The following is a 10,000-nucleotide window of genomic DNA, read 5'->3' as shown; positions in this document are numbered from 1 at the left end:
TTTCGTCCAACATCTTCGTTTCACTAGCTGTCTTTGTCCAATTTTCCCCAACAACCATTCTACCTGTTATCGTCTGCATTTGTGTTGTAATGTAACTGATTATCTTACAGCACCTATTTCCGACCCCCTCCTCTCTCCCCCCCCCTTGTTCTCGTCCTCCCACCACTCTCTCTTTTATGTCTCTCTAATTACTTAATTGGAGTTTTTGAGGCTTTTTAAATGTAGGAGTTTTTCAGCTCCCATTTACACAATTTAGATAATTTACGGGGTAGGCTTCCGATCCTGTCTATCACGTCCAACCTGGGCTACTGGACTCTTAATCGTGAGGTTGCGTGGTCGGGGGTTCGAGCCGCGGACCAGACGTTGTGTCCTTACTTGGGAAAGGCACTTTACATAAATTTTCCTCACTTCACTCAGGTGGAAAATGGGTACCCGGCCATAGACAGCGAAAGTTAGTCAGCGTGTTAATGTTTTAGCGCCTATAAATGGGTGCTTGCACTGAATGCTTCCTAGGAAGTTGAGTTTGCTTTAGAATGCTCTCAGGTCTGCTGGGGTAATAGTGTAGATGTGAAGCGCATAGATCTCGCTGTTGAGCGGGGATTTACGCTATACCAAATGCTATCTACATCATCTCAGTAGCAAGACCGAGGTACCCGAGTGAAATGTATCCCCACTTGGGAATTGAAATTGGGCCTTCTGCATGCGACAGGGAAGCGCCTTGCCCCTACAGCATAGACACCGGTGCCAAAAAGTTCCTCTAACGCACAATCTATTTCTATGGGTATGACGGCTTAAGGGGGGGGGGGGGCTACACCTGAAGACCATCTCGCTTCTTAGTGGACTAGATTTTACCATATTTCACACATATAAGTGACTTCGCTTTAATGTTAAGTTGTTCACATTTGAATCATCAAAGGAATGCAATGCTTAATCCATTAAAAAGAGGTATGTGCACAATCTGTTCTATTTCATCATAGAAACTTTATTTAATAAATGAGGGCTTTCTGTGATGTGATGTGGGCTGATGGCCTGAAGAACTGGCCAAAATATGAAATATGAGACATTGTGAGAAAATCAGGCGCTTACCAAAATAATGAATTAAAAAAAATTATTTCATTTTCTCGTCCGTTTCCTTTTTGGCTCAGCCCCTTTCACGTTCCTTAAAAAAACAACACATTTTCGTGTGGATTTTACTGAAAAAAATGTTGATTTAAGTCAAACGAATGCAAAGTGGCAGTTTTCAAGGACTCTCAAGCGTTGGAAGTCACCAAACTTTGGCGGTCATTTTTTCTCTCACTTCTGGCGACCCCACCTAATTCAATTGCAAATATCTCAACTTCTACTCAAAATAAATGAACATTTTTTCTTCAAAAGCGAGACAATTGAACACACTTTAAGATGATACCAATGATACCAACAACTTTACATGCCCAAAAATTGACGAACGCCAGTTTGGTCATGGAACATGCGGTTAAAAAATATAGATAGCCTTTGTGTAGCGCAAATCACCGCTCAACAGCAAGCTCTATGCGCTTCACAATCTATACTATTACCCCAGCTGACCTGAGAGCTTTCTGAAACAATCTCAACTTCCTGGGAAGCATACAGCGCAAGCGGCTATTTATAGGAGCTAAAGCACTAACATACTGACAAGATCTTTCGTTGTCTATCGCCGGGTACCCATTCCCATCAGGGTGAAGAGAGGAAAATTCGTGTAAAGTGCCTTTCCCAAGGATGCAACGTCGGGCCCACGTCTCGATCCCCAGAACCCGCAACCTCGCGATTACGAGCCCGGTAGCCTAACCACTAGGCCACCGACGCCACTAAACCAAAGAGTCTACGTAACAAGAGGGGCCACTTCTCTCTTTGAGCCAATTAAAAAAGTGTCCTCAAAATTCGGTGGCGCCCTCTTCGCAAAAAGCGCACCTTTTGCGAACAGAGTTATCCTACTTGAGTTTTAAAAAATCAAAGTTTAACTAGCAAGTATTTGAATGAATTTCGGAAGAACGCTTTTTAAAAAATGGTTACGCTGACAAAAAAACTCTTCCGGAGGAAGGGGTGATTGTTTTCTTCGTTTAATTTGACTTTAGAATGAAAGGCGAGAGGTCTTTAAAATAAAAAAACCCCTAAAGCTCCGCACTGAACGAACCCGAACTGCTGATGAACAGCAGTCCATCTGCGCACGCAAGGAGGTGCTATTCCTATTCTTCTTCTGGAAAAACGAAAGAGAGCTTCAAAACAGACCGCAGCGCCATCTGAAACAAAGAGCGGACTTCCAGTGGACACTTTTTGGGCTGAGTTGACCATCTTGTTATGTACTATCTTTGCCAGAGTTCTGGATCTACATTATGCGATTGGTGTTAAAGGCATGAGAGGACAAAATAATTCCCACTACTGTAAACTAAACGACAACTGATGGTCTAAAATGCACTTTAAAAAAACACCGTTTTCCAAATATTTTGAGATCATTTTTTTTTTTTGCTTGAAGAAATTTGAAAATAGGTTTAATGGTATATTACATATCAGCCTTCAGCTTGAAGAAATTTGAAGTTAGTTTAACAGGATAATATGATCTTTATTATAGTTACGTGAATTCACCTTGCTGTCTCTGCTTTCTCAAGAGAAGAAGGTACTCTGTTATCGAGGAGACGAGGAGGATCAGCTCTCAGACTCTGCCGTATGATACATCTCTGTTTGTCGGCTTTTTTATAAGCCTGAATCTGGGCTTGTCGTGACCCACTGTGCCAGATTTAGATCTGAGGCCAAGTCGATAAGAAAGATCACAAAGGAGTTCACAGCAACTATTTCTGGGCGGTCGAAAAATTCGGTACAAGTTTTTTAAAAGTATGAGAAGAATTCTTCGATCATCTGAGTAAATCTACATCTGCCACAATAGATAAGAAACATAACGCATTATGTCTTTTATTTGACCACAGTACGTGTTCTTTATCTGGCCGACCCGACCTCCCCCCTCAGCCCCCAAAAACCCACCAAAAAACAACAACGAACAAACAAACAAACAAACAAACAAACAAACAAACAACAACAACGAATTAATTACTAGGTCACTTGCAATCTGTTACCATCGGCACACTAGTCCGTTGGTGCTCAACTCTAAAGAGACTTTCATCTTCCGCGGTCTTCGCTCTGTTGTATTGTTTCATAAACTTGTAGACCACTGTGGGATTTTTACGTTTTCAGTGTGTGATGTTGTTTGCATGACCAAGACACGAGTCTCTTTTCGCTGATCACCAAAAACATATCATGGTATCGGAGAGCAACTGGAATAATAAAACTAGGAAGACCGGCTGGAAGCTATAGAGGCCCAAATAAGGGATGAGACAATAACCCAGGGCCTGGATGTGTCGAGATTGGAGAAGGTGGCCAGGGACAGACAAGTGTGGCGTCAACTGCTCTCCGCCTTATGTACCTGACGTTATAGGGAGACAGCAAGTAAGTAAGTAAGTAAGTAAGTAAGTAAGTAAGTAAGTAAGTAAGTAAGTAAGTACGTAAGTAAGTAAGTAAGTACGTAAGTAAGTAAGTAAGTAAGTAAGAAAGTAAGTACGTAAGTACGTAAGTACTTAAGTACGTAAGTAAGTCGTCTTATTCATCGTTGAGTTTCAACTGTTCGATTTTTGTGGTTTGTTTCCTTAGACTCTGTATGTCAAAAACTGCCAAAGGCAATTATTTAAGGGGCTAAAGTTAGAGTGAATGTGGTACCCATTCATTTGTGCATTTTCGGCTTATAAGACGTTCCCCAATAATTTCTTGCAACCATATCAGGGCCACTCTTACACCAATTTTCATGAAAGTTTGATGAAATAATATTCAGGTACGAGGACGTTGTATTTGTCAATATTTAATCTTATCCGTACGTCATGTTTTACTATCGTATCCGTACGACGTGGGGAACTCTGCGCCACAACTTTCCAAAGAGGAAATTTACACGTTTATCCGATCCGTACGCTTTTTAAAACTTATATAGTAGAGGGTTTTACGGCTCTCACAACTGCGTAAGGTCATATAAGCGCCAAGGGGTGGGTATCAAAAGAGAAGTCTTTACAGGGAATCAGACTTAGACTGCTCACCTCTCTAGCTTCAAGAGCACAAGGTCTGCTTCGACTATCAAGGCACCTCGGAAACAGCAGGTCACCAGAGAGTGACAAACATACAAAAGAAGTAGAGGAAAATGACAATAGAAAGGATCAGGAATTAAAAAGCAGCAGTTCGCTGTTGTAGATCAGGCACAGTTATGAGCGTGACATGAGTCAGCCCATATAAAATTCTACTATTCTTGAACGAGAAATGTCCCCCCTTTGGGAATGACCTAAAGACACTACAGTCAGTGGCACTGCCCCGGGGGGTAGATCCGTACGCTTTGCTTAGCAGTCTGTCAAAATGATTTTTTTGAGAAATACTGAAAGTTTCAAATAGGTTTTCGTATTAGAAGTATTCTAAAATGTGAAGAATGCAACCCCGGGGTACAAAATGGCCCTAGGGCGTACGGATGGGTTTAAAAATAAGTTCATTTGTTCGAAAAATGCCAAATTATTTTTAAAAAATAAAAAAAATCCAAAATTGAATGAAATGTAAAACTTTGCAACTTCTTAAAAATCAACCTCATTGTTCTACCTCAAATAGCCTCTATTTGTTCATTGAAGAAAAAATTAATACAGAACTAACATTGCTATTTAAAACTCTAGATGTAGACCATTAATTCTTTCCATACAGGATCCAATACGCCACTGGACATTTTTATAACCTTGTGGCATTTTCTGGGTCGATTATTTCTTTCGACGTCGTCCTATTCAGTATCGAGTTTCAACTGTTCGCTTTTTTGTGTGGGTTGTTTTGCTAGACTCTGTTTGTCAAAAACTGCCAAAGGTAATAATTCGAAGGGGCTCAATGTAGGAGGAATGTGGTACCCATTCATTTGTACATTTTCAGCTTTTAAGACGTTCCCCAATCATTTTTTGCAACTATATCAGGGTCACCCTTACACCAATTTCAATAAAAGTTTGCTGAAATAATATTCAATTATGAGGACGTTGTATTTGTCAATATTTGAAAAAATCAGTTCATTTCTTCGAAAAATGTCAAATTATATCCAAAAAAAAAATTAAAAAAAAATCAACCAAAATTGAATGAAACGCAAAACTTTGCAACTTCTTAACAATCAACTACATTGTTCAACTTCAAGTAATCACTATTTGTTCATTAAAGAAGTATTATTACTTAACTAACATTGCTATTTAAAACTCTAGATGTAGACCATTAATTCTTTCCATACTGGATCCAATACGCCACTGGACATTTTTATAACCTTGTGGCATTTTCTGGGTCAATTCTTTCTTTCGACATCGTCCTATTCAGCATCGAGTTTCAACTGTTCGATTTTTTGTTTGGGCTGTTTTGCTAGACTCTGTTTGTCAAAAACTGCCAAAGGTAATAATTGGAAGGGGCTCAATATAGGGGGAATGTGGCACCCATTCATTTGTACATTTTCAGCTTTTAAGACGTTCCCCAATCATTTTTTGCAACTATATCAGGGCTACTCTTACACCAATTTATATAAAAGTCTGCTGAAATAATATTCAGTTATGGGGACGCTATATTTGTCAATATTTAACCCTATCTGTACGTTGTGTTTTACTATCGCATCCACTCGACGTGGGGAACTCTGTGCCCCAACTTTCCAAAGAGGAAATTATCTCGTTAATCCGATCCCCGAGTTAGGGGGAAATGCGGTACCCATTCATTTGTACCTTTTCGGCTTACAAGGCACACCCCCATCATAATTTCTTGCAACCATATCAGAGCTACATTTGATGTGTGAGTTGTGGTCCCATCCCTATCCCACTGAAACCGGGCCTGTACAGAATAACACTTTCTCCCCAAACTTCTACAACAAAACTTTCTCGGCACGTGTAGACATCTAGATCTATCTGAGACAACTGTTGTTGTTCTTTTACCGTCCGTGTCCTGAAACCAGAACGAGCCGATCAAGCCCCCCCCCCCCTGTAGCTGAACGCTTAAGAAAAAGTTTGTGTTTTGCCCAATTTGGGTTGGAATTGTTATGTACAATTTTGGTTGAAATTGTTATACCCAATTTTGGTTGAAATTGTTAAAATTTGATATTTCTCAAAAGCGTCAAATGATTTTCTCCGTATTTACAAATAATAATAATAATAATAATTATTGTAATGACAATAACAATAACAATAATAACAATAATAATAATAATAATAATAATAATAATAATAATAATAATTATAGCAATAATAACAATGATAATTATAATATTAATAATAATAATAATATGAATTATAAATTTCGAGGAATATTGTATCCTTCTTAGACAGGGTTGGCCTTGATAGGTAAGGTCGGAAGCCCGCCTCCTAAATGATCTTAATATTTGTTTCGTTAGTGGAAAGAAAACGCCTACATTAAAAAAAGACTCCTTGAGAAGTAGTTTTTAAGGCTCTAGTTTTTAAAAACTTGCATTTATTCTTTTTCTTTTTTTAAGTGTCGTAAAAATCTTACTTTAAAAAAAAGACAAACTCTCCCCCCCAAAAACACAGACCTTCGTAAGTAGGGCAACCCCAAAAAACCCCCAAACAAACAACACAAAAAACCCAGACCAAAGTCAAATCTTTCTTATCAGAAATCTGTTCACTTTTTTTTAAAAAGGCTGTCACATGTCACAGTCTGTATGCCTACAATGGTATATTCTTTTTGGGGCAGTGACTACATTTCTTTTTTAATTTAAGAAATCCGTTATGTGTGTGTGTGTGTGTGTGTGTGTGTGTGTGTGTGTGTGTGTGTGTGTGTGTGTGTGTGTGTGTGTGTGTGTGTGTGTGTGTTTACGTCATTTAATCATCTATTTTCACTTTTTAATCATCTTTTTGCATTCAGTATATTATATACTTTTAGTCAGAGTTAATGGTGCCATTCGCGGTCGCGTGTTATCACACGAGGAAAGAATAGGGGAATAATTTGATATAACATTTTCTTCACCTAATGCTAACTGGTCTGTCTTTCCCTCTCTTTAATTGTAGCCTATAAAATGTACTATCTCTTTAGAAACTAGAACTTCTAATGCCCATGATATCTGAGTTGTTGCTGGACGCAATTTTGTTTCTGATCCTCCAATACTGTGTGTGTTGCTTTGTGTGTGTGTGTGTGCGTGTGTGTGTATATATATATATAATATGTATATATATATATATATATATATATATATATATATATATATATATATATATATAATATATATATATATATATATTATTGATGAATTTGCTGTTACTTTTTTAAGAAGAGGCAACCCTGTAATTCTGTGGTTGACTGGGCATGATTTTTCAGGCTTTTTCCATGTTCCGACGATCACAGAAGTGTCTCGGTGTCGGTGGCGAATGCCGACAGCAATAACTTGTAAGCACACAATTTCAGAGTCTGAAATGAAGTCCTGGAACCATTCGTGGGGGACGTTGACCAATATTGCCCAAAACAGACAGAGCTGGAGATCTTTTGTTGCTGCCGTAAACGCCAGATGGCATGACGGGTAGCAAGTAAATAAATACACAAGTTAAACTTGACGTGTTAATTTTTTGTTAGGGAACGCAAACGCAACTGTATTGACGATGAAAAATATTACAAAAGTTATTGGCCACACTCCTTTCACTGTTTTGAAAATAGGATAGCAAGACGTAGGGCAACAAGCGCACTAACAATGTCATCATTTAGAAGTGGCCCCCATGTGGTTTTTCAGCATCATCATCATCCGGTGCCTTGCCGATTGGCATGGGCGATCACGGACCTCAACTTCACTCGGTCTTGCGTTGCAGCAATGGTGTCTGTCGTTCTTGCTGTTCCCAGCCATGTTGTCAACTTGTCCAGTATCTTTTCCCTCTGTCTGCCTCTGCCTCTCTTTCCATCAAACTTGCCTGTTGTTACAATAATCTCCAATTCTTCTTTCCGCATTGTGTGTCCGAAAAAAATTGCCTGTCGCTTTTGTATATTCATCATAAGCTGTTTTCTGCAATCTGCTTTAACCAAGACGTCTTCATTTGTTTTTCTAGCTGTCCATGGGATACTTAGCATGCGTCTTATGAACCATAACTGTTCTTTCCAGCTGTTTATTGATTGTCCATTTTATTAAATGCTAGGGATGAAGTTGACGAATTATATCCTTAATTTGTGGTCACTCTGTGCGAGGAGCTGGGCATGAGGGTTGTGTCCTGCCCCCCCCCCCCCTCAGGACAGCCGGGCGGGGATCCAGAGAATGTGCCAAACAACACCGACGAAACAGTTCCACTTTTTTCTAGTTGTGTTTTTCTTGTTTCTTTTTTTTTTCTTGAAACATAACAATTTACACTACGCCGATACATTTTTACGTAACCTACAAATATCGTCACCAAAATCAGGACACGGGACAAAAAAAAACAAAAAAAACAAAAAAAAAATAACACCCAAAACCCCCCCCCCCCAAAAGAAACAAAGAAAAAACAACCGTCATATGAAGTACAACAGATTGTGATGCCAGGGTCAAAGACACACAAAATTGACAAAGGTGAAAACAAAAATAGAGACAGGGGCAAAGGTGACATTGATAGGTCAGTTGGTATGTGTCATACTGGACTAAACTAAGGTGTTCATGCTCTAGATTTGAATTCCTGCGAAAGATCTGGAACTAGCTGGGTTTAGTTTAGTTTAGTTTGATAAAAACAATTTGCGGCATTCGAAACTGCAAAAGAAACTGAGTAGTTTGTGGAACTTTACAGACCATGAAGCATCTAGAAGCTGGGTTTACTTTTTTGTTTTATTTATTTATTTATTTTGTTTTTTGTTTTTGTTTTTTGGTAAGTGTTTTACAGCGCTCGTAAATGCACAAGGTCATAATATGAGCGCGCGGGACACATTAAACATTTTCAGTTGGTAGGAAATTTTGAATTTTGCCCGGGTGGAGGTCGAAGCCTACTCTACGATTTTAGACTACAAAGGGATCTTTAACTTGCACACGGCCCTCCGAGATTTTTCGCCTTTGTCCGAGAAGGCAAGGTGTAGATCTTTCCTACCAGAAGATCAGGGGTGTGGCAGAAAGACAGCAGTAAAAAGGAGCCAAGGAGTAGCAGTCGAAAGGCTGCAGAAAGAGTCAAGAGCCCAGAGGAGGGAGCAAAGGAGGTGAGGGGGTGGAGGCAGAAAGAGGAGACGAAAGCAGAAGACTAGAGAGTAGGAAAGGAGGTGAAAAGAGACAATTTTAGAAAAGAAAATTTTTCGGTCATCACCCGGATTCGAACCTGGGACCTTTGAATGAGAGGCCAACACCTTAACCTCTAGGCCACGAGAGCCCCCGGGCTTAGCTTAGTTAAGTTTGATAAAGAAAGGTTTTACAGAGCTTGCAATCGTGTAGGAAACTGTGTGGTTAAGGGCACTTTCATAATTCGCCCCAGCCACTTGTGGTTAGGCTACCGGACTCGTAATCGTGAGATTGCGGGTTCGGGGGTTCGAGCCTCAGCTCGATCCGACGTTGTGTCCTTGGGAAAGGCACTTTACACGAACTTCCCACTTGGCTCGGTCCTTTCGGAGACGGACGTTGAACTAGGAAGCCCCGCCTCTTAAATAACCTTATAGTGTTGATAGAGGCGTTAAAAACCCATACCATTTCACCATTTTCACTTCATCTCTTGAATATTTCTACAGCATTGAAATGGGGTCCGTTGCACACCAAAACTACTCATTGTTACTCATAACCACAAAAAAACCAACAACAAACAAACAATCAAACCTGCGAATGGCGCCATTAAGTCTGACTAAAAGTATACAGAAGTCAAAGAGATGTTTAAAAAGTAAAAATATATAATTAACTTACGCAAACGCACACACACACACACACACACACACACACACACACAAGCACGTACATACACACACACTTGACGATTTTCTTAAATTAAAGAAAAATGTAGTTATTACAAAACAAAATAAAACAACCCCCCCC

At 39.5% G+C, this 10,000-nt stretch overlaps 1 long non-coding RNA gene across 1 annotated transcript in view; it reads right to left on the bottom strand.

Moving 5' to 3' along the window:
• The window catches only part of LOC101854020, a 3,607-nt gene extending 927 nt beyond the window's left edge, over positions 1–2,680 (bottom strand). The window contains exon 1 of the long non-coding RNA XR_004858581.1: positions 2,599–2,680. This is a non-coding gene — a long non-coding RNA (uncharacterized LOC101854020). The remainder of the gene's footprint in view (positions 1–2,598) is intronic.
• Between the last annotated feature and the right edge of the window lie 7,320 nt (positions 2,681–10,000).

The sequence above is a fragment of the Aplysia californica genome, unplaced genomic scaffold (genome assembly GCF_000002075.1).
Source record: "Aplysia californica isolate F4 #8 unplaced genomic scaffold, AplCal3.0 scaffold00202, whole genome shotgun sequence".
Classification (NCBI taxonomy): Eukaryota; Metazoa; Mollusca; class Gastropoda; order Aplysiida; family Aplysiidae; genus Aplysia; species Aplysia californica.
Note: the sequence above shows the minus strand (reverse complement) of the source record. Positions and strands in the feature narration are given on the sequence as shown.